General features: G+C 44.4%; 1 long non-coding RNA gene across 1 annotated transcript in view; it reads right to left on the reverse strand.

Moving 5' to 3' along the window:
* Positions 1 to 5,425: 5,425 nt before the first annotated feature.
* Positions 5,426 to 25,286, reverse strand: part of LOC134395858 (uncharacterized) — an 86,109-nt gene continuing 66,248 nt past the window's right edge. Inside the window, exons 3-4 of the long non-coding RNA XR_010025231.1 lie at positions 5,848 to 6,183; positions 5,426 to 5,519 (exon numbers count right to left, since the gene is read on the reverse strand). This is a non-coding gene — a long non-coding RNA (uncharacterized LOC134395858). The remainder of the gene's footprint in view (positions 5,520 to 5,847; positions 6,184 to 25,286) is intronic.

A 25,286-nucleotide genomic window follows, 5' to 3' on the forward strand; every position in this document is an offset into this window, starting at 1 on the left:
GATGGCTGCAAGATCAGGGGAGGATCTACACGATTGCTTTTAAAGCGCTTTAAAGCACTTTGAAAACGTTTTGAAACCTGTATATGCAGTGTGTCCTGGGCCCCAACAGTTGTCAAAACTGTTATAAAGCATTTTAAAGCGCTTTAAAGCAGTAGTGTAGATCCCCCCCAGGTGATAACTTCCATCGGTGAAACAACCATTATGGATCAAACACAGGGGTGACTCCAAGAAGTAATGGGAATGGCAAGTTCTTCTCCCCAAATGTTTTCCGCTACTCCATCACTTCCCCAGCTTTCAATCACCGTGTATTTGTATTTAACATATATAGCAAAATCCTTTACTCACCTTAACTCCCCAAACTAATTTCTTTTTTCTGGAGTTGCCCCTGATCAAACACCACCGATAAACTTTCCCTGTCTTCTAAAATTCTCATCCTTTCTTTTTAAAGGAGGCAATTCACACATTCAGCTGGTGAAAAATCGAATGATATATACACAGTTTATTTCAAAGGCACAAAACGGGGCAAGCACCAAATCTGTTTCTGACAAACTTGACTCTGGCCCACGTAAGTCAAAGCACAATGGAAATGTTGGCCTTTATGGTGCGACAGGTTGCTTGTGCTACAGCTGACTAACATGGCCGCCCTTCTAGAATCTGGCAAACACCAGATAAAAGATTAAATCCACCACACCATTTCTATCTCACTGCACTGTTATTCTTGAATGGGAATACAGCTATTTTAGCACTACAGTACAGTTAGTGCTAACAAATCATTCTACAAGCACCTGAAAAGTCTTGGCATTTCACTCAAATTTTTTGACTTCCCTCAGATGGTTTTCTCATGTAGAAACCACCAAATTCACCTCAACGTTTCCTTTTAGGTAACATTCAGTGATGACAACTCTTTAGTCCCAGCTTTTATTAATTCCTTTCCCATGACATGAATGAGTTTATTCGCCAACCGTGGAATCCCGAGGGCCGGCAGGGGAAGCCCACAGCAGAAGCTGATGAGACATTCTTCTGAATAGGGCTTCGGTCAGTCTAGCAACTATTCAGCAGCTGCTACCATTGACGTATATGTTTTCATTCAATACCAGACAGGACTTTTTGTATCTTAATGGTTGCATAAGAGGATGAATTTCAACGGGGACAGCTTCTCATATGATACCTCTGTAATGTTTTTCCCTCATGTGGCCCCGTGTAATTTTAACCTTATGGCAAAAGCGTTCCCTTTTATCTACACCTGATCTCTTTGCCTCATGTTCCTTCCTACCAGGATAGCTCCACCTCAGGAAAGATATAATCACATACAAAACATATAGTATTTTCTTTCTTCCTCTCATGGTTGCCTGTGCCAAGTCTGAAAAGCACTTCTCAAGACAAACATCATTTTCAGAGTCACTCATGCTATGTTGGGGCATGAATTTTTAGGTTTTCAACACGAGGAAAATTATGCTTGTCATACCAGCAATGAACATGCTACAACCAAGATCTTAGTAAAGTAGTGGGACACAGATGGCAGTTTTTAAATCCCTGCCACTACACACCCTGGGCCATACAGTTAGCCTGGAAAAGAGAAGCCAGTGTGGTGTAGTGGCTAGAATGTTGGACTAGGAATTGGGAGATCCAGGTTCTAGTCCCCATTCGGTCATGGAAGCTCACTGGGTGACTTTGGGCCGATCATAGGCTCTCAGCCCAACCTACCTCACAGGTTTGAAGTTGTGAGGATAAAATGGAGAGGAGGAAGAGGATTATGTATGCCACCTTGGGTTCCTTGGAGAAAAAGCGGTGGGGTATAAATGCAATAAATAAATAAAAGGAAGGGGAGACATGATAGCAGCTTCAAATATCTGAATGGCTGTCATGTGGAATGGAACAGACATGTTCTCTGTTGCTCCAAATGGCAGGACTGGGACCCATGGTTGGAAGTTGCAGAGTCACAGATATTCCAGCTAAACATTAGGAGGAACTTCCTGACAGTGCCCCACAGTAAAACAGATTGCCTTCGGATGTGGGGACAGGGGCAGGAGGGGGGCTTTCCCTTGTTGGGGGCATTTAAGCAGAGGCCTTCTATCAGGGATGCTGTAGCTGCATCCTCCATGGCAGAGCCTTCATTGACCTGGGGGGTCAGACAAGATTATCTCCAAGATACCTTCCAAATCAATGATTCCACAAGAATATAAGAGCTCTGCTGGATCAGACCAATGGTCCATCCAGTCCCCAATCCTGCTCCCCAACTCAGTGCCAGGGGGACACCCACAAGCAGGGCTTGAAACAATTGTTGGTGGTTCCCAGCAGCAGATATTCAGTAACACAGTGCTTCTGACAAGGCTTTTCAGCCTGTCTAGCGACAGCACTTTGGACAGGCAGGGAAGGAGGCTGGACGAGTCTCAGGATAAATAATATCCTGGCCTTTCCAGTCTCCTCCCCTTTCTGCCCACCAGAACAGCCCCACTTCCATCTCTATGAGGAGGACCTTCCGATCTCACAAAGTCAGCCGGCACTGATTTCTTTGCACTGCTGTGAGGGGTTAAGAGGGGGGGGGAGGATCTCTGATTTCCCCTTCCAAAGTCAGAGCACTTTCTCCAATCTAGGAGGGGTTTTCCAACCCATTCTATTGTCCCTTGCACATTCACCCAAAGACCATGGGATTGCTTCTTTCTCCTCCCACTTCTCTCTGCTCCCCACCACATGCCTGCTGAATGCCAAGGCACAGGAAATCCAGGGGGCTTACCCCTATTTGCGGGATAAGCCCTGTGGTGGCTGTGGATCTGTGCTGCATCAGTCATATGACGCAGGCGCAGCTTTGCAGCCACTGCGGGGCTTTCCCGCGAAGCTGCGGATTGAATAAGTCAGGGATTTACGTTGACTTTTTCTATGGCAGCAATGTCAGTACGGCTCTTCCGCAGTCTGATATCACTCCAGGGCCAATCCGGGGACAGTCCCTGGTGAAAGGTGACTGACGATTGGTCGCCTTCCACCAGGAAGAGGACAGGGGGAGACTTCAGTACCCAGATAGCCACCAGAAACCCCATCCTCCCTCCTCGCCATTGGGTTTACCTGATGCCACCCCAGGATAGGGAAACCGCAGGGTTTTGGAGGGAGGTAGTGGCAACCCAGCACCCTGAAGACAGGCCCCAGGCCTTAGGTGAGCTTTCTGTATCCACCTACTGAGAGGCAAACTGCATGTTGTATTGAATCTATCGTGTACCAATCTCTCTCTGTGTTACTCAAAAGTAAGTGTGACGGCCCTGTAGAGGTTAGGACCACAGTGTACGGGATGAGTGGTGTAACCCTTCCCTCCCCAGCTGCAACACACACACACACAAATCTCTCCTGCCCAGCAGTTACTGATAATAACCTCCTCAAAGGAGTGTTTGTACTATTGTTAACTGCCACATCAGAGGCCAAACAGGGGGTGGGGTCATGGCCAGGGATAGAAGTATTAAACTTCCTCTCCCTATGCACTGAGGTTCCAATCTGGATTGGGGGAACCTATACTTTGGGGTTTAAAAAAACACAGAAAGGAGATGGCATGCTATATATTTGATTTAATGTTTAGCTTGATCCTTTGAGTCATGCAACGGTTTTACTCTTGTGATAAAGTCTGTGAGCTATTTGTCATTATGTACCCTTCATTTTCCCGTGCCCTTTGTAATGCCTTGAAAAAGGAGGACTGTTGAGATTTAACATTTTATTAAGTGCCTCATGCGGCTTAGGGCCAGCTATTCCACTTTCGCATCTGAAGCAATAGGCTCTAATTTTAAAAGGTTATGCTGAATTTAAAATTAATTGGTGTTTAAATGCACTACTGAATCCCTAATTTAGATATTGCAACCAAAGTGGGATATAGCTATCCAAACATACTTAGTTGAGAAGACATCTTCATGGAGTTAAAGAAATGGGGTGTGCATGTGCATGCGGGTGGGTGGGTGTTTAAAAAGAAGAGATGTAAGGGCTGTTCAGAAGAGCTACACCTTCGTATATAGCCACTGGGTAGAAGGCACCACAGGATTCTCTCTGCCAGATCCACACCCCCATCATCTACACATGGAGTGGAACATTGGCAAGGGAGGCGCTGTGCAACGGAGCTTCCCTGGCAAGGAGTGATGGCATTTACTCAACTGTACATGCATTGGCTACACTGGCTAGGGCTGATGGAGGCCACGTCTTAACCACATCTGGAGGGCCACACATTCCGAGGGAAGAGTACAGCCAGGTGACCTGTGTGCCTGCTTAGTCTACTCTCCAGGTGCTCATGGTTTATTACCCCCTGCCCCGCCCTGCCTTCTTATGTTAATTTACCTTTAAACTAGACTTTGAACAAGGCCAGCCCTACTATTAGGAAGCCGTTTCAGGCAGCAGATGTTGGATGTCAGAGCAGATGTTAGATGTATTAGTTATATACGGCTTCTTTAGATTAAGGATAAATCATGTTTCCTTACTGGGGCTTTGCTTCCTGTGTCTCTTGTGCAATCGTAATGGGGCTGCATTACATGGCTGGAGAGGGGCAACCACATGGTCTTTAATTGAAAACTTCCCCACCTGTCACTGCTCATAGACTTGAATGGGACAGTGCCCTCTAGTGGGTGCTTTGTAGCACAATACCCCTTGTACACAGTAGGAAATCCCAAGATATTTCAGCAGAATCAGGGGTGGGTAGGTGGGTTAAAAATGGAATTAACGGGGGGAAATGAGAGAGACGTACTGGAGGTTGCTGATGTTGTCAAAAGGACCTGTGAACTTTCATAAGTGGCCAGTCATGAGAGTGCCTTATTTTGCTCATGTGAAGAAGCCCTTCATCTGTTGTTGTTGTTGTTGTTGTTGTTGTTGTTGTTGTTGTTGTTGTATTTTTAGTGCCATGGAGGGGGAGAGGTGCTTGTGGCATTGGAGGCTAATGGCTCCAACTTCGGTGGGTCTGTAAATCCATTCTGTGTGTCAGTCAGAATGCTAAAGGAGCTATCCAAGGTGCCAAAGTTATTTTGGAGATAGGTCCTTTAGAGTTCTGCCCAGTTCTGACTGAAACCGAGACTGGATGTACAGCCTCACCAAAATCGGAGCCACCAGCCTCCACTGGCTTGAGGATTTTTTTCTTGCCTCATGTGCCAGAACAACTTGGCTAGCTTTGGATACTATCCACTTTGATGTGGGTGGATGTAGGGATGCCATTTACTGCAGTGCCTCAGGCAGCAAAATGTCTTGGGCTGGTCCTGCCTTCAGACAGAGAACACCTTCAAATACAGGACTGTCCTCTGTAAAGTAGGACACCTGGCCTCTCTGAGCAAGGTGTCTTTCTGCCAAGCATAGCAATGTGTTTATTTATTTATTACATTTCTATACCATCCAACAGCTGAAGCCCTCAGGACAGTTCACAAACTTGTAGCCAATTACATTAGGAAATCTAAGCTGCTACCCTTCCCCCTATACTCACTACCTGTGATCACTTTTCACATCAAAATAATTCAGGAAAAACACACAAAATCTACCCCTTTCTATCTCCCCAACCCCACTTTGCCAACCTTAGGGTGACCATACGAAAAAGAGGACAGGGCTCCTGTATCTTTAACAGTTGTATTGAAAAGGCAATTTCAGCACGTGTCATTTGTATATATGGAGAACCTGGTGGAATTCCCTCTTCATCACAACAGTTAAAGCTGCAGGAGCTATACTAGAGTGACCAGTTTTAAAAGAGGGCAGGGCACCTGCAGCTTTAACTGTTGTGATAAAGAGGGAATTTCACCAGGTTCTCCATATATACAAATGACACCTGCTGAAATTCCCTTTTCTATGCAACCGTTAAAGATACAGGAGCCCTGTCCTCCTTTTCATATGGTCACCCTAGCCAACCTTTGCTCTCCATATACCAGTAGATTCAACAGCAGAAGAGCCAGGAATTAGGCCAAGAGATCAGCATGCTGATGAGAAGATTGGTAAAGGGTGGAGGGAAGGATTCCTCTTCCTCATTCTCATAAAACAAATATTTCATCTTACTTTTCAGCAGGCTAATGCACACTGTAGAACAACATACAGAATATTTTGTCTTCCAGAACCAGAAAAACAAACCGTTGGGTTCCCCCACCCTCTCTGCTGTTGTGTCTCTCAAAGAAGGCCTTTCGCAGGCACAGAAGACATGACGGCTTTGCAGACATAGTTCTTGTGTGTTGAAATGGTTTGTTGGATTTGCTGCAAGATAAGATTTTCTGTTATTACCATTGCCAATGGAAATGTAAACATTTCAGGTGGTTACTAAGCAAAACAATGGCTTAGTTTTCAGCAGAAGGACCGTTCTATTTCTCAGTACCTGACAAACAAAGCTATTCTTCAACATTGATCTACTGTAACTCCTGGAATTTCAGTTCTAATGAAGATGCAAGTTCTGTAGCCAAGTGATTGGATCTCATGTGGTACCATCCTATGTCAGTTTACTCAGAAGCAAATCCCACTGTGCTCAATGGGGCAAACCTCCAAGTGAGCACGCTCAGGCTTACCTAGCCAAGAGTGCCTTTAAAACAAATGAAATCTGGAGTATGGGATTGAAATCCATTTTACAAAGGACTTCAAGACTGTTGCCAGCAAGGTGGGAGGAATGGCAGAGGCTATTCTCCATCCGTGGTTTTTTTGCTAGACGGGCTTCTGAGCCCATGAAGCTCATTCACCTTACTGGTGACGGGGGCTGGGGCTATGAGGCCTCTGGATCTGGCATATCCCTGACTTCTCTTCTCCATGCTCCACCCACTGTCATGCCCCCTCCCTCCCTCCCTTCCTCCTCCTCTCTCTCTCTCTCTCTCTACTCTTCCTGAGGTTGGAGTTCAGAGTTCAGAAGAGAAGCCACCACAGGGCTTTCCACAGCAGTTGAGAGGGAGTGGAGGGAAATCCAGAATCAAATGTCCTCCTCCAAGGTCGAAGCTTGGGTTGGGGGAGAACTGCAGCATCCTATGGCCCCTCAGATGCTATCTAGGGGACATAGGATTAGTCTCTTAAACATTGTGGCTGAATCCCTGCTTCTGTTTTACTTGGCCTAGCAGATCAGCCCCTCCTTATTTGCTACAAGGATCTGTAGCTTGAGGCCTTTCTTGTATCTCTTCATAAATGCCCAACACAACAAAGAGCACGCGAAGTTGTGCTGTGGCTATTTTTTTTTTATAATGTCCTAATAGCTGTAATAATATTATGAATACACACCAAAGAGGCAGCCTTGATTTCAAGAAAAGCAATGTGTGTCTTTATTGTGCATAGAGTACGTAGGAATATTTGATTGTTTATAACAATTGTAAATGGAATGGTGCAGACACAATAGGCAAACCAAGGTTGATCACTGTGTCTGATCCACAGACTCAAACATAGGGATGTACGAGAATATTGTTTTATTTCAAAAATCACTCAAAAATGACCCGTTTGCAACAGGAGGGCATGTTCTCTGAAAATGTTTGCAAATTCCTGAACTTGCATTCACATTTTTTAAAAAAATGCAAACTTTTTAAAAATGTGAACTTTCCCATTCTAATGAAGAAACAAAAACGGTTACAAATGAAAACTGGAGAGAGTGAACTATTGAGCATTTCAGTGAGCTTGAATTGATCCCAATGGAATCAGTTACCTAGGGAGGTTGTGGCTCTCCCACACTAGAGGCCTTCAAGAGGCAGCTGGACAACCATCTGTCAGGGATGCTTTAGGGTGGATTCCTGCATTGAGCAGGGGGTTGGACTCGATGGCCTTGTAGGCCCCTTCCAACTCTGCTATTCTATGATTCTATGATTCTATTTCTTCCATCCCTGCTCACCCATTTCTCCTCTCCTTGTTTGCTCAGATAAAGATTTCTGGCTTCCTTGTCCAGGCAAACCATCATTGCCTTTTATATCCATGTCAGCAAAGCTTTATTAGCACTTGCTTTCCAAACCACAACTGAAAACTCACTTCAAATCAGGGGAAGCTGGAAGGAAGGGTTCAAAGCTGGGGCTCAGGTCAGCCAAACCACGGCTGGGCCATTATGTGAGAACCAGCCAATGTGTAAAACCAGTGGATAGGGAATTCCATCTCTGGCTCCTACCTAAATGGCACCCCTGCATGACATCCCAGATGTTATGGGTTTGTATAGGGCATCCCCTGCAGACTATGGGGAAGTGCAGGACCTCCACAATGGCTAGGTGTTCTGAATGGAGTTCAGATGCACACATTTCTCAATGGACTGGCTTAGGTTAATTGCAATCATTAAGAAAAGCCATGATCTCATGCTCTGGGGGTTCTGTCTGATCAGTTTAGTGCATAAAGTTTCAGCAGAGAAAAGCCTGACCTAGTCTAAATTGGAAGTACATAAAGGCACCCTAGGGATTTCCTTGAATAGAAAAGGCTGTTATTCTTTTCTAATGAATACGTGAATTGCATGATAGTTGAGGATGGGGCGAGCCCAATCCTGGCCACATTTGATCAAAAGAAAGCTCCACTTACATCACGATCCTCTGCATTATTGCTGATGGCTCCATTTGGCTCCATTTGGTTATCCAATGTGGCATAGTTGTTAGAGCTGACTTCCCCAATGTGATGCTCTCCAGATGCATTGGACTGGTTTCCATCTCCAGCCAGCACAACCATTAACCATTGTTGCAGTTCAGCATATCTGGAGAGCACCAGGGTGGAGAAGACTGGGCACAGTATTGGACCAGGATTGGCAAGACCCAGATTCAAACCTCCATAGATCTCACTGGGTAAACTTAGGCCTTAGCTATATCTACCTTTTGTTCCGGGGGAGAGGAGGGGAGACCTCGCATTGGGATTAATGCGAGATCTTGCCCTCATTTACACGTAAGGCGCGACGACCTCAGGAAGAGAGGCGTCGTGCCCCACCATATATATATATATATATATATATAGGGAGAGGAGCGCACAAACGCTCGTGCACTGAAGGTAGGTTTTAAATTTCACTGGTTTTAAATTTTAAATTTCATTTTATTTCTCCACTGCCCCCACCCTAACCCTGATGGGCGCAGCGCTCCTGGCTCCACGCGAGTAATCTCGCAGAGCAGAGTTAAGCCGCGTAAATGGGCCAGATGTTCTGCGGTCTCGGGCTCAGCCTAGGACCGTGGAAAAAGCAGGCCAAAAGGGGAGGGCTATATCCCGGGGCAAGGGAGGGACGATCCCTCCCTGATCCAGGGATCCCCTGTGCGTCATGTGGACATGTGGATGCACAGGGACGATCCCAGGGTTCGCCCCGGGATATAGCCTGGTCTAGCTAAGGCCTTAGTTCAGTCACTACCTCTGAACCTAACTTACGACACAGGGTTTTTGTGAAGATAAAATGGGCAGTGGAAGAACCTCGTAAACTGCCCTGCTGCTGCCTCTTAATTCCATCAGGGCCAGCAAATCCTATGGATTACCCTTGCTCTCAGTTCACTTTTACCACTGGAATGGCTTGAGAGTCAATCATTCACCTCACAGCAGTCTACCAGCTTTCGTACAAGGGGAGAGGGGGTGGGGGGATGCTGCAAATTGATTGTGACGTATTGCAGTGAACTGCAGAAAATCTGTAGTTAGGTGTATACAAAGAGCTGAAGGTGCAGCTTCACTTCTGGCACGTTGTTGGGCATAGCCTTCCTATGCCATTCGTGTTCCGTGCAGTTGGTTAAGCAATCAGTTTATCCAAAGAGATGGCTTCATCATCTTGTCTAAATAAACCTCGGAAATCCGTTCACTGGATTTTGTGACATCCGCTAGAGACACTCTGACTGAATTTTTCAATACACAACAGAGATCAAGCCAGAACCATACCTGTGGGTGGCAGAGATGTGTCAGTCATGAAATCGCAAAGGATTAGCTTGCTCCAGAATGAACAGGTATGAAAACTGTGGTATGTTGATCATGATCCGTTGCTTCATCCTTTTTTCATACTCTCTTAAGGTTCATTAGGGGAAGCCTTTGAGGGCCATAGTTAAGCAAAGTTTAATGCTAGTGAAATATATTCACCTGAAGTGTGTATATATTGAATATGTATTCAATTTCTGAACTGTTTCTGAACTGCCGGTTTGCCTTGCAGACAAGTTAGGGCAAAAACTGGGAACATTTGGCAAGGCAATAAAATAGTGAGAGGTCAAAGCAATCTCCCACAATTTATGCAACCCCCTTTTAAAGCCATCCAAATTGGTGGCCATCACTATGCACACCAAGGACCCATGCCAGAAGGTGAGATCAATTATCCATCGCTTATCTGGATCGTCATTGTCTTGGACCAACAAGCTATACCCTTCTCTTCCTCCCCAAATAAGTACCCTACTGGACCATTTCTGTGGGAGACTGAGGCCAACAGGGACCAACCACTGAGGCTTGCTCCCTCAGCTGTTTCCCTCATTCATCAGTTGCCACCACCAAGCATTTGGCAGTGCTTCAGTTTCCCATATAAATCCAAAAGACCAATATATCTGCTTGCCAGTAGCACATAGCATTTATGCACATAGGCACCATCTGAGATCTTAATGATATAGGGTGGGATAGAAATGTTTTAAATAAATAAATAAAGTAGTCTTATTTTTCAGAAATTAGATCACTTGGAATTAAAATCTAAGAATTGATGGGTCTCTCCATTTCAGTTTCTCTCTCTCTCCCCCGCAATGTTAAGTGTGATTTCTCCTCAACTTTGAGGTTTTTTTAATGTTTGCATGAAAATCTGTACACAGTTTTGCATGTGTTTCCCCAAATACATGTATTTTTGTCTTCAATTTTGCCTGCCATACACGTTTTTTTGCCAGTAACGTTCCTAATATGATGCATTTTTATTTTATTTTCAAGAATATACACATTTTTGTGTGCACTTTTCTCTAATGTATACATTTTTGTACGCATTAGAAAACTCCATTGCAAAATTCAGAGAAGTGCAAATTTGAAAGGATTGCATTTTGATTTGTGTATATAACTGTACCAAAATAACGTTATATAAAGGGAAACTGCTGACAAAAAATGCACATGAAAATGCTTATGAAGCTTCATGCCTCCATTTTTAAAAGTCACAAATTGATGCAGGAACTGGAAGGAATGAACTAAAAATTAGAAAAAGGACAAATGTAGAGGAACCAAAATTGACATTTTCATTCATCCCTACATATGGCCATCATGACTAGCCAGACTGATATCCTTATCCTTCATAAAAGTGTGTCATCCCCCTTTAAATCCATCTGTTGGTAACTATAATCTCCACCAGATGGATTTAAAGTGAAGTCTATAGTTTAATTATGCATTCTTTAGTCTATCCTGAATCCCCTCCCATTTGGCTTCATGGTGCTGTGCCAAAATCTATCGTCTAGTTTCCCTAAAGTTTTCTTTCCCCATGAAAATGTTTGACATTTGTGTGCCTCTTTCTCAGAGTGCTTTATAATTCATTTTGAATTTGTTGTGATGGTGTTTTTGAGTTCACCTAGGGCTACTCTAATCAATTGATTTATTGCACACTTGTGATTGGGCACTCATGAAAGTTTGCAGGTCTTTTGCATGATGTTGTCAACAACCCGGATGTCTTCCATGGTATCTCTTGAAAAGAACCAGTTTTAAAGTGGCAATATTCTGAAAAAGATTTACCTAGGGCTTCTCTACATGAGTGATTTATTGCATGCTCGTGATTGGCCACACACTGAAGCTCATGGTCCATTACATGATGTCGTCAATAACCAGGATATCTCCTGCACTATCCCCTGGAAATCCCGCTATTAAAAGAACCATTTTTAATATGGTAATATCCAGGAAAAGTAGGATCTTCTGCCACTAGATAGCACTGTCTCGATGGAACTGAATGGAGGGGAAGTATTCAGTTCAAGCCATGTAGTCACCCCTCTCCACCCACGTAATGCAGCCCATAACAATCGCACCAAAAGGCAGGAAGCACAAACGCCTGGGTAAGCAACGTGATTTCCTCTTAATGTAAAGACGCCCCTAAACACTACAAGATGGCCAAGGATAAAGTGTGTGTGTTTTCATTCTATTATACGTCTCTCCATTGCTTTGCAGCCCTCACATCCTGATCTGGGAGATCCAGGTTCTAGTCCCCATTCGGTCTTGGAAGCTCACTGGGTGACTTTGGGCCGATCATAGGCTCTCAGCCCAACCTACCTCACAGGTTTGAAGTTGTGAGGATAAAATGGAGAGGAGGAGGAGGATTATGTATGCCACCTTGGGTTCCTTGGAGAAAAAGCGGTGGGGTATAAATGCAATAAATAAATAAAAGGAAGGGGAGACATGATAGCAGCTTCAAATATCTGAATGGCTGTCATGTGGAATGGAGCAGACATGTTCTCTGTTGCTCCAAAGGGCAGGACTGGGACCCATGGTTGGAAGTTGCAGGGTCACAGATATTCCAGCTAAACATTAGGAGGAACTTCCTGACAATGCCCCACAGTGAAACAGATTGCCTTCAGATGTGGGGACAGGGGCAGGAGGGGGGCTTTCCCTTGTTGGGGGCATTTAAGCAGAGGCCTTCTATCAGGGATGCTGTAGCTGCATCCTCCATGGCAGAGCCTGCATTGAGCTGGGGGGTCAGACAAGATTATCTCCAAGATACCTTCCAACTCAATGAGCCCTCACATCCTGATCTGAAAAGACCCATGAGGGAGGAGTTACCTCATGATTTCTCCACCTGGGCTATAATTGAAGTGCAGAAAGCCAAGGAGACTACAGGCTGTCAGAAAAATGTTTGTACAAGATGTTGTGATTGTTATTTTAATATTGTATTGGTTTTATATGCTCTTTTAACTAGTTTTATATATTATATTGTATTTAATGTTGTTCCCCGCCTTGATCCAGAGGGAGAGATAGGTAAGAAATAAATATATTATCCTCTTCCTCCTCCTCCTCTTCCTCCTCCTCCTCAACTTTTAGGGATTGGTGCCTGAGTTTACTTTATTCATCTTTATTTCTTTTGTGCAGGGATTGTCCTGTTTTTATTTATTGCATGCATTCTGCTCTTGTAGGGGTTGTTTGTTTTTGTCTGAGAAGCAGGATAAAAATGCTTTCAGTAAATAAATAATAAAATAAATGTTGTTCAGCATAATCGGACCTTGTTCCTAACTGTTGCCTTCTAAAACTGTTGCAGGAATACACATAGTTGTGCTAGTATTTAGGCCTGCACTCTTCCAGGTGATCCCAAATATCTAATTTCTTGAACTGGCTCTATTTCTGTTTTGCAGCTTTTCAGTTCGTTGACCTTTTTTTGCGTTTCTCTCCATCTGTGCCTGCATAATGCATTCCTAGTTCCAAACGCCATATGTGGTTTCACTGCAATGTGAGTAATTCCATGGGAACCATCTATATAGGTGTCTTTAATAGTGAATGTTTCCTTTCTATATAATGGTGAGCTCTAAGCCAAATGCCCTAAGTAGGAGATCAAGTTACTTCTCTTTTGTCTGTACCCAACCAGAGAAGCCTGCGCAGTGCTCACTAGTGCCTGGAGGCCTCTGACCTGCACACCAAGGATGGAATCCTCCCTGCCATGCAAGGGGAGGGGCCACAGCTCAGGGTCAGAGTGCACTCATTGCATGCAGAACTTCCCAGGCTCAATCCTGACATCTCCACTGGAGGGTTGTGGAAGAGGCCTGCCTGGAACCTTGGAAAATTGCTGCCAATAAGTACAGTACAGCCCTCTGCAATCTGCTGCCTTCCAGATGTTTTGAACTTCAGCTCCCATCAGCCCAGGGGAAGCTGGTGAATCTGATGACAGTGGAGTGGTGAATCCGCTCCGGGTTTCGGTCAGAACCGATCAGAACTCTAAAGGAGCTTTCCAAGAAGTTTCGCAGGGGCTTACAATCATCAAGAGACAAAATAAAAAAGGAAAGGGGATTGTGGATTTATTTAGAGATTTTTTTACCCCATTCTTGAGAGCATCTCTACATGAGGGGGAATCATGTTGCTTACCCAGAGTTTTGTGCTTCCTGCTTCTTTTGCGTGGATGTTATGGGGTGCATTACATGGGTAGAGAGGGGCAACCACGTGGTTTGAATTGAATACTTCCCCTCTGAGCATGTTCTGTTCACTTCCATTGAAACAGCGCCATCTAGTGACAGAAGATCCCACTTTTTCTGCGTATTACCACATTAAAAGTGGTTCTTTTAATGGTGGTATTTCCAGAGGATAGTGCAGGAGACATCCTGGTCATTGACAACATCATGTAATGGACCCACAAAGTTCCATGATGTGCCAATCATGAGCATGCAATAAATCACTCATGTAGAGGAGCCCTCATTTGAAAAAAGGCTTACCAAGTTCAGTAATCAGACAGCCCCTGCCCTCATGTGTACAGTCTAAGAAACACAGCACAAAAAGGGAAAGTCAGGAGGAGGGGGAGGAAAAAAGCAACCCGGGGCATCAGTTCTTAAAGTTAGAGTTGTTATAAGGAGCAGCTGGGCTGGAGAGGAGGAGCCAAAAGGATGTGGTGTTTCAGCAGAGCCGGTGGAATGGGCCAGTGTCCCATCTCTCTCTCTGCTGAAGCTTGATGGAATGGCTACTGCTAGGTGAGAGAGGGAGAGCCAAAGGCAGCAGGTTGCTTAGCAGAGCAGGTGGAATGGCTCTGCTTTCCAGCTCATAGGAATGTACACGGGGGCTGGGGTTCCAGGTTCCATTTGGGGCTCCACTGTTTCAAGTTTCCCTGGTGAAAGCTGGCCACTGATATGCAGAGTTCTAAGAGCCAATGCGGCAAGTGGACTTCCAGTAGCCATTGGCCAGCAAACGTGGCATTCCTAACCACATGTTTGTGGGTGATGTGCAAAACAGTGGTGTTAGAGCCGGGCGAATTTGCAGGGCAGATCTAGCAGGGGAGAGGGGCTGCTTAACCTTTCCCACCCAACCACAAAAGTACTTAGAAATGTAAAATAGACGGTTGTTTTGTAAAAACGTAAAATGCTACTGTGAACTTCAGTGCTGGTAACATTGGACATTTTTTCTCTTTCTGTTTTTCTTTACTAATTGTTATTGTGGAGGTTTTGCACTGGTGGATTTGTTTTAAAGGGATTTAAGAATATATACCAGCTATGAGAATTTGTTCTGTAGATTGATTACAAACCGTATATATGTTGTATATATTACTCATATCTCTAATATATTGCGTCTATTTTACATTTCTAAGTACTTTTGTGGTTGAAGGTTATCATCCTTATTGTGCCTTGTTATTTTCAACCACAGCCTTCTATCTACTTAACCTTTCCCACCACCACCACCCCAATTTTCTTCTGCAACCTCTCCCCCACTGGCTGCTTCCTCCACCATCACCAACAGCAGCCAGGGCTCCAAGGTACAATTGCCAATCAGGCGGGGGAAATTCACCAGTGGAAGATCGCAGAGGAGTCTTTGTGGGCATGAGGAAGGTTTCTTGACTGTCACTTGCCGGTCCCACTGCTTCTCCCTGCAAATCCCCCACACTCACACTTCCCCTTTGCTCATTAGCAGAACACATGTGATTAGGGAATCCATACATGCTGCCCAAGCATGTCGTGCCATACCAGGAGTCAGCCCCATCATAAACAGGTCTTTCTGCATTTTAAATCAGCTGCTATGAAGCAAAGAAGATGGTTTCTAGTGCTATGGCAACAGCAGGATCTTTCTGAAGCACAAGAGAACAAACTTCTGAAGCACAGCATTCATTCACTACTAAAGCAGCTAACTGGCATTTGCTTTCTAAAAAATGCAAACCTCCTCTCTGGCCAGGCCTTCCAATTATAGCCCTGTTCACGCAGCCACATTCTGTGACTAATGAGCATATGTGAGGATGGGGTGGGGGGTAAGGGTGGGATCCTGCCCACCAAGCGCCTCATCCCTGAGCATCGCACATTCGCCTGACTTTCTGTACAGCGCCTAAGGCACTTGTCGGCAGTGCCCGTATAAACTCTGCCCCCTGCGTAGGCTCTGCACAGAGAGAGGTACAGAATAGATGCGCACAGAATTTGGGGGTAAAGCCAGAAAGTGTGATCCCAACCTCTCTCGCACGTTCATTACCCACAGCATTTGGGTGACTGAGCAGGGCTCATGCTGATGAGCTTGGTTCGTTTGGCTTAGGGGGAGCCTGGGCGACCACAATAAAGAAATCTAACCAAAGATTTCACGTAGTGAATAAATTGTGCCAGTCTGAATCCTCAAAAGTTGGCAGCGAAGCGCTCAGATCATGGGCAATGGCTGAGTAGCTGAGCGAGAGAGCCTAAAACAAGAGGCGCTGGGGCTCACCAACACCTGCACCGGAAGACATACATGAACCTAAGAAGAGCCATGCTGGATCCATCTAGTCCAGCACTCTGTTCACACAGCGGCCAACCAACTGTTGACCAGGGACCCACAAGCAGGACACGGCGCAACATGCTCCCTGCTGCAGCTAGGGGGCTGTCTAGATTATTTTAGACCTCGTCCTTAATGGCCTTATGGGGCCCTCTTTTAGAGACCCGTGTGTATTACTTCCGTTCTGAAGCACACAGCTTGTATTTTCTTGGTTATGTGTGTCAAAGCTTCAGAGCAGTTTGTGGTTGTCATTCGTGTGCATTTTCCTTATGTGTGCACTCCGATGCTTAGGCATAATCTACACCTACAACCCTTTCAAAATGGAGGAGAGATGATTGTGATGGTTCCCTGCTTCCATGATCAGCACTCATGGGGCACACGGGAGCCATGTTTCCCGCAAGTAAAGGAGAGCCGTTGCGGGAGAACATGTGCCCCGTGACAGTGGTTCTGAATGTGTATCTGCAGAAATGGGTGGGACTAGGCAGATGGGTACAGGGCATGGATATATATTTTTAATAACTCCTGAGAGATGCGCACCAGCGCAGACACATACAAACACAATGGGGGATAATTACTGTCTCAAAAATGCGCTGCTGCGCAGAGATATATTTGTGTGTGTTTTTAAAAGAAAACAACACTCAGCAATGAAACATGCTGATGCCCATGCATACACCCCTGACGGCGGGTTGGCTGTTTGCTGAGCTAGGCGCTCATGCCAAATAGCAACAGCTTCGTGAAGAGGGGCACACGAGCTGCAGACTTCGGGATTGTAGCGAGAGAGCAGGGAGAGGGGGGGGATGACAAAAGCAGTCAGCGATATTCCTGATTAACTGAGTGGTGGACTCGAGATCACAATGGGATCAGCTGTGTGTCATGTGGCCCAGTAGAGATGACATCGATATTATTCTAGAATAAACGGCTGGTGTAGACACGGCTTTAGTGTCACATTCCATGACATAAAGGCCGTGTTCAGAAGACACCTTAAACCATGGCTTTAACCACGGCGAATAAAGCAAAAAAACTTATTCACTGTGGTTAAAGCCATGGTTTAAGGTGTCTTCTGAACATGGCTTTGGAAGGCTCCACAGGCAGGATCTACACTACTGTTTTAAAACCGTTTATAACTGTAGTGACAACTGTTGGGGCCCAGGACTCATGCCATGAACTGTTTTCAAAGCGTTTTCAAAGTGTCATATCCTACTTGGTGTAGTTCTGGCCCGAATAGCAGAAGATCCTGAGAACTGAATAACACTAATATAGAAGAGGGGTATATTCAAGAAGCATTGTGAACTCCAAAGAAATGTTATTTGGAGTGAGGGATAAAAACACACATAAGAACATAAAAAGTGCCATGCTGGATCAGACCAAGGGTCCATCTAGTCCAGCACTCTGTTCACACAGTGGCCAACCAGCCATCGGCCAGAGATGAACAAGCAGGACATGGTGCAACAGCACCCTCCCACCCATGTTCCCCAGCAACTGCTACACACAGGCTTATTGCCTCAAATACTGGAGATAGCACACAACCATTAGGGCTAGTAGCCATTGATAGCCTTCGCCTCCAGGAATTTATCCAACCCCCTTTTAAAGCCATCCAGATTGGTTGCCATCACTACATCCTGTGGTAGTGAATTCCATAATTTAACTATGTGCTGTGTGAAGAAGTATTTCCTCTTATTTGTCCTGGATCTCTCACCAATCAGCTTTATGGGATGACCCCGGGTTCTAGTATTTTGAGAGAGGGAGAAAAATGTCCCCCTATCCACACTCTCCATACCATGCATAATTTTCTACACCTCAATTATGTCTCCCGTTAGCCTTCTTTTTTCCAAGCTAAACAATTCCCTCATAGGGGAGATGCTCCTACACACCTAGGAGCAAGGTCAAAAGACCCAAATGCACAAACCCAGTACAGCTGTATTAAGAAGATCATTTCAGATCTTTTATGGCATTGCTGCCTTTCTCGCAACATTGACAACTTCACATGGCTTGTCCTAGAATGATTTCCTCCATTTTGGACACACTGGTGAACACTTTCTAGATCAGTTTTGCCCAACCTGTTCCCCTCCTACAACTCTCAGCATTCCTGATCATGGGCCATACTGGTTGGGGCAGATGGGAGCTGAAGTCCAAACCATCTGAAGCACATCAGGTTGAGGAAGGCAGCTCTAGAGAGTAGCAGTGGAGACTATGGGAGGAGAAATGAGTATGATAGTTGTAGGATTCTTTCTGTCTAAACATGCATAGGATTGCAGCCAAATCTGTTTTTTATGAAACTGCAATTGCTTCCCACTCCCATGCCCACCTACCCAATTTTTTAAAATAAATAAATAAATCAAGGGCATTAGTCTGTTGTACCTGAGTAAAATGAAGCCTTGGTTGGGACCCACAGAGAAGCAAGGTAAAGAATTCCCACAGCTTGACTCCTTGGCTCATTAAGCTTTGTATTTCCATGGAGGGGTAGTGTTCCCCCTGCATAGTGGTGAAGCCTTGGAGTTGTATTTTTGTTTTAATATCAATTATTATTATTATTATTATTATTATTATTATTATTATTATTTTAAAAAAATTGCCTTTCAGGGATTTTTCATCCATTACCAAATTCAACAAAAATGTATGTGTGTGCTGTTTGAAATTACACAAAACAAACCATATGGGAGGAGAGAATCGTATGTTTAGACCTAGGGTGGGCAGCGTGTGGCCTGCTACTCTCCTCACCATTGGCTGGGCTACCTAGGGTGGAGGGGAGTTGCAGGCCCAAACATCTGGAGGCTCACAACTGGTCCACCCCTGATGTAGACTTTCCTTCCATGCCAGTTCAGGGACGTGATTTCCAGAAGAGTCTTGCCCAGGCACTTCTAATTCTAAACATTGTTCAGCCTTGCTGGAAGGCTATGCACATCTCTTCTCCCACATCAATTTCCAACTTCTATTTCCTTGCCACAAAGGTTGAAAGAAGCAAATACATCTGCAGAGAGAACATTTTGTCACAATTTCTCATGCCTCCTGTCTTGCAAGGACAGTCTGTATGGCACTCATCTCCTTTGCTTTCAGAGAAAATACACACAAATGCACCTGCCTCTGATCTCTTTAACTGGAGATGCTGGGGAATGAATCTCAGCGCTTCAGCACGCAACCCATGTGCTCTGCCACTAATCCACTTGTGCCCTCGCCATTCATCAAGTGAGCCAAATGGATTGCTTTTCTGTTTTGAACAAATATGTCAAGTTACCATATAGAGATGAACACAACGTGCAGTCTTTCTATCTAGAGTCTTCGAAGGCTAGAACTTGAGCACCATTTCAGTTCAAATAACAATCCTTTACTCTTCTGATCAAAAGGCTTGTAGACTAGTTGTGATTTGTATAGATGAATTGTTTAAGGGCATGGTCCTCTCACAGCAACTCATTTATCATCATTATTATATGTGTCATAAGATAGATATTATAAATGTATTGTTACATGTTTGGCTTAGCCCTTGCTATCTTTCATTCTTCCTTCCTTTTGATATCTTTACTTCTTCAGTATTCAGCCAGTAATCTTCTTTTGAAATCCCATTTATCATGTGCTATTTCTCAGCTTCATTCTCCCTCCTTCCCTCTCTCTCTCTCTCTCTTTCTCTCTCTCTCTCTCTCTTTATTTCTTTCTGTCTTATCTTGCAGCTTGGGATATTCTTTCACCATAGATCTAATGACCTCTTTTGGTGCTTCCAGATGGAAGGCTCCTAGCAATACCAATTAGAAGGCATTGTGCATCTATTCTGTCTTTTCTTCATTAATGGATGTTCTGCTATAGGTAGGCTGACCATATGGAAAAAAGGACAGGGCTCCTGTATCTTTAATAGTTGTACTGAAAAGGGAATTTCAGCAAGTGTCATTTGTATGCATGAAGCACCTGGTGAAATTCCCTCTTCATCACACCAGTTAAAGCTGCAGAGTGACCAGATGCAAAAGAGGGCAGAGCTCCTGCAGCTTTAACTGTTGTGATGAAGAGGGAATTTCACCAGGTGTTGTGTGCATACAAATACCTGCTGAAATTCCCTTTTCAATACAACTGTTAAAGATACAGGAGCCCTGTCCTCCTTTCCATATGGTCACGCTAGCTATAGGGGAAAAGTTGGAAGAAATGGTTGGAAATCATGGGAGGGTTATGAGTGGAAGACAATGGACCTGTTCAGGCAACATGCTAAGCCATGGTTTGGCCACTAACCCTGTTGCAGCAAATGGTTAGTGAGTGTGTTTAAACCATGGTCATATAGCCACCATAGTGAGCAATAGTTCACATGACACGCTAAGTCGTAATGTTTATCTCAAAGTGCTTAACTACCGTGGCTTAGCATGTTGTCTGCACAATGCCAATGTCTTCTGGACCCCACCCCACCCATAAAATTCTGTGAATAAGGCAGGGCAATAGTGCAATAAAAACTCATCTGGAAGTACCCTTCCTCTAAGAAGTTATTTGAAAACTTTTGTTTTGACTTTTACTTTATAATTCTGCTTGGTTTTAATTCTATAATTTGTTTTGTTTTTAAGATCATTTTAATATATCATTACAGTTTCAAATGCTACATGCAAAATTATCCAGCCTCATAAGTACAAAATAATTATTCCAGAATGTGATAAAGGGTTGCTATATTAAAACACACACACACACAAAGAAATTAGAGTGCAAGGTACAGCCATTTCTAATGTGCACCCTATCTGTTTATTTATCCATGTGGGTGATATCCAAAACTTTAAATCACTATTCTTTAAGCATAGAGGTTCTAACATTTTTCAAGCATCTAGCTAGTACAATTCTGGCATCTATTAATAAGTTCAGTATCAGAGGCAGTAAGCTGAGGAATGGGTTTTTTTGGGGGGGAGATGTTGCTGTACCTGTGTTCTACTTGGGTAGGGTGACCACATGGAAAGGAGGACAGGGCTTCTGTATCTTTAACAGTTGTGGAGAAAAGGGAATTTCAGCAGGTGTCATTTGTATATATGGAGAACCTGGTGAAATTTCCTCTTCATCACAACAGTTAAAAGAGCAGGTGCCCTGCCCTCTTTTAAATCTGGTCACTCTAGTATAGCTCCTGCACTTTAACTGTTGTGATAAAGAGGGAATTTCACCAGGTTCTCCATATATACAAATGACACCTGCTGAAATTCCCTTTTCAATACAACTGTTAAAGATACAGGAGCCCTGTCCTCCTTTCCATATGGTCACCCTATGCTTGGGGGTCCCTGGTTAACAGCTGGTTGGCCATCCTGTGAACAGTGTGCTGGACTAAATGGGCCATTGCTCAGACCCAGCATGGCTCTTCTACTCAAGTTCTTTTGTTCTGAGGTTTGTAACTGGATCCTTAATTGTCTTTTGCTATCACTTCTGGCAAATACTTTAGTAATATAGACAGTACATCAAATCCTGTATTAATTCCCCTTATTACACATGCACACACAAACAAATATAGTTCTATTTCTGACCAACGTCAGTCACATAATTCTTCTTGCCCCTTGAGTCCTTTTGCCTGGGTTTGTATTTCAACCAGATTGCAAGCCCACAAATAGAGCTATATCCCTTTTAATATTTGTAGGGCTTCTTTCTTACCAAGCAGTACGGTATAACTAATAAATGACGATGATGATCCTGCACCTGCTTAGTCAGGCATGAAGTCCCAAACTCAATGGGACTTAGCCAGGCTTAACTGCAGGCAGGATTGCACACACTCACATCCCACCCCCACCCCCACCCCTTCTTGGACTTTTATTCTTCAGTTGGTAGTTTTCCACTTGTCCTTTGCCTCGGCTCCTCAGGGAGCTCAATATCCCTTTCACATCTTACTGAGATCACACTCTGATGAGAGGTGGACTCTTCCCGAAGTGCTTATTTCTCACAACAGGGGAGAGGCGGCCCTGAGCACACGCAGCTTTCAATTGTGGGAGGAAAGAAGAGAAGCAGAAAGAAAACTGGAGGCCAGGTTTCATGGATGTCGAGTCACCGGTGCTTATAATACACCCCCTTGCAGCAGGAAGGAAGTGACATAGACGGCGGCCTCCCGTTGATGCAGAAATCAGCCAAGGAAAGGGAGATAAAGATACAGTATTGTTTTTCACCACACGAGCCCCCGGGGTCGAGAGACACAATTGACACAACGGAAGATAGAGGATCCCCAGCCATCAATTATGGAGAAGACAATGTTATCTCCAAGACTGTTTGTTTTGTTTTCTAACTTGGTTGCCCTGGCGAGCCCAAGGAGAGACATCTTGAGCATCTTTTTCTTTCTGTCTGTCTTTGTCTTGGGGGTGGGGATTGAGTCAGTGATGCTAACAGTGGCTTAAATGTACAGGGAACTCTGGCAGGAATTTAAGACCCTAAAAGGCATAATCCGGAAACAGTCCTGCAGGAGCTGTGCTAAGGAGCAGGCTGAGCGATGGGAAACCACCCAAGGGCACGCCACAGACATATAGGGAAAGAAAAGAGACAGAGGCAGCACTTAGAGCTCAATGGTAGAGCACCTGCTTTGCCCCAGGTTCAATCCCGGGAACTCCTCTTAAAAAGGATCAGGTACCACATGATGGGGAAGAGCTCTGCCAGAGACCTTGGAGAGGGGCTGCCAGTCAAAATAAGAGATTCAGGACAGATAAAAGGAAGTACTTCTTCATAAGAACAGAAGAAGTGCCTCTGCTCAATTCCTGCATTCACAGTAGCCCTGTTCAGCATTACGTCAGCATTATGCATAGTGCCTGAATAGGGTGAGCATATTGGCCTAATAGCTCTCTAAAACAAACGAAGTCAAACTCATGATGAGGTTGCAATACCATTCCAAAGAAACTTTTGCACTAGTTATCAAGATACACATTGCTTAAATCTTCAAGCTTAAGGGCATTATCAGAGGAGCGTTTTATCCCACTCTTGCTACTGCCCACTTACGGATGTTCACGCATCCTTTAGATAACCATGTCTGCCTCCTGCACACCTCCTGCTTCTTCCACTCATTTTTCCATCACAAAATAGACCCGTTTTAACCTGACTTTTTTTATTTAAAAAACAACACAGAATGTGCCCGCAACCTCCTGCTGTGTGCAGGAAAAGTGGCATGATAAAAAAAACAGCCCCTGAATGGGCCATGTGGTCTTTGTTTACTTTCTCATTCCTCTCTGGGAAGAAAGAGGTAATAATGAAGGACAAATGCGGGGTGGAGGAGGGACAGTAAGGAAACACAATTCCCCCCTGTATGATGACGCTCTTAGGGTCCCTATCACCTGAATGTCCCATTTCAGCAACTTGTTGTTTTCATAAGGGAGCTCCTCTGCTTGCAAGAGTTTTCCCATTTATTTCAGTGAAGGGAGATAATCTGCATACAGATTGACCTTCCCTTTCCATCGAAGCAAGTAGGGGGAAAGCCCTGCATGTGCAGGAGCTCTGAAAAATTATAAAACAGGTGCACTGCAAAGCACATGTAGCACTGACAGTATTAAATAAAACTCATTATCTCCCAAAGGTTTCTGTCATTCACAATGGCACAAAGCCAAGATTCTAATATAAATTCCTTTTGCATGTGTGTGTGTGTGTGTTTGTGTGTGTGTGTGACATGTGATATGTACTCGTCTTATAGAAAAAAAAGGTCTTCTCTGTACAAATATGAGCATAACAAGATAAACATTGAACTTGGCATGGCAACCAAGGAAAATATCAGGAGGTCAATTGAGACGTGGAGATGGAATTAGAAGACAAAGCTGCCTTTGTGTCACAACCAGAAGAAACACATCCTAAGACCCTCAAAATGTCATCAGAGAGGGAGCTTAAAAACAAAAAATGTACATCACTAGCATGGACATGCACTGGCCGTTGTCAATATACCTTTTTTGTTCTTTTGCCTGTTTGAAGAGCTGAATAAACCAATGGCAACAGTTTAGTCACTTTCTATGGGGCAAGCAGATTTAATTTTAATTCATCTTCCTCAGTTTTAAAATCATCTGGTTTCATATATATGCTTCCAGAGATATATGGGCAATTTGGAGCCTTATTTTATTACCTTTTTAAAGGGACCATAAACCAACCCCTGAAGATCGCCACAAGGGTGAAATAAAGCAGTTAGACAACGCAGACTGTAAACCATCCTGCCACTGGAAGGTGAATAAAACTCACAGAGTAGCAGGGGTTTGGGGGTGCTTTTTTTTTTTGCACAGCAGAAATAAGGTAAGTCACCCATGCCAGCCAGTGGCTCTGAACCCATTTCCTTTGTGTGACATTTGTTTTTACAAGCACGCCACAAACAATAAAAACGCACGGCCGATTTTAATTGTCCCATTACTGTCTCTAGCACCGATCACCATTTTGCTACTGTGTTATACATGAGTTGCCCCTAGTTTTCTGATGACGGCTACATTGACTGCTTGCTGCAGTTGTTAATTTGGCCATTAATTTTAATTGTGGATAGATACTGCAGTGTTGATTATTTAGTGAGGGGGAAGCCACTGCAGCAACTGAAGTAAAGGCTCCTCCCTTTGGGACAATTTAATTATCCAACTTCGGTTCTAGGTCTCTCCCAGCTAGTGAAATTAGTCTCCAGGGAGAAATACAGAAACTGTCAGTAAGGAATTTTCCTTAAGACATAATTACGATCGCAAGGAAGTAACTTTAGTTACCCAGGGAAAAGTCGCCAATTTACACTTTTCTCCTACCAAAATATATTTTCTCCTTTCCCCTCTAGTCAAGCAAATGTGTACAAGCCTTTACATTGCATTATCTAATCAAGAGTAACTGAACCAGTGAGATGTCGACAGATGGAGATGCTCCTGATTGGTGACCATATGGTTTAGGGCTAATCTACACCTGCAGGCATTTCAGCACAGAAGAGGGTTGCTTCCGAATGTTCCCCGCTTCCGTGATCGGCACTCATGGGGCACAGGGCACTGATGTGTACTGCAGTTTCAGGAGGGCCATTGCAGGAACACGTCTGCCCTGTTACGCTGCTTGCGTATGTGGATCGCCGGAAGTGGGCGGTGCTGGGCAGAGGACACGGCTACGGGGCAGAGATTTTCTTTAATGACTCATGAGGCATGCGCACGAGC

Source organism: Elgaria multicarinata, chromosome 3, assembly GCF_023053635.1.
Source record: "Elgaria multicarinata webbii isolate HBS135686 ecotype San Diego chromosome 3, rElgMul1.1.pri, whole genome shotgun sequence".
Classification (NCBI taxonomy): Eukaryota; Metazoa; Chordata; class Lepidosauria; order Squamata; family Anguidae; genus Elgaria; species Elgaria multicarinata.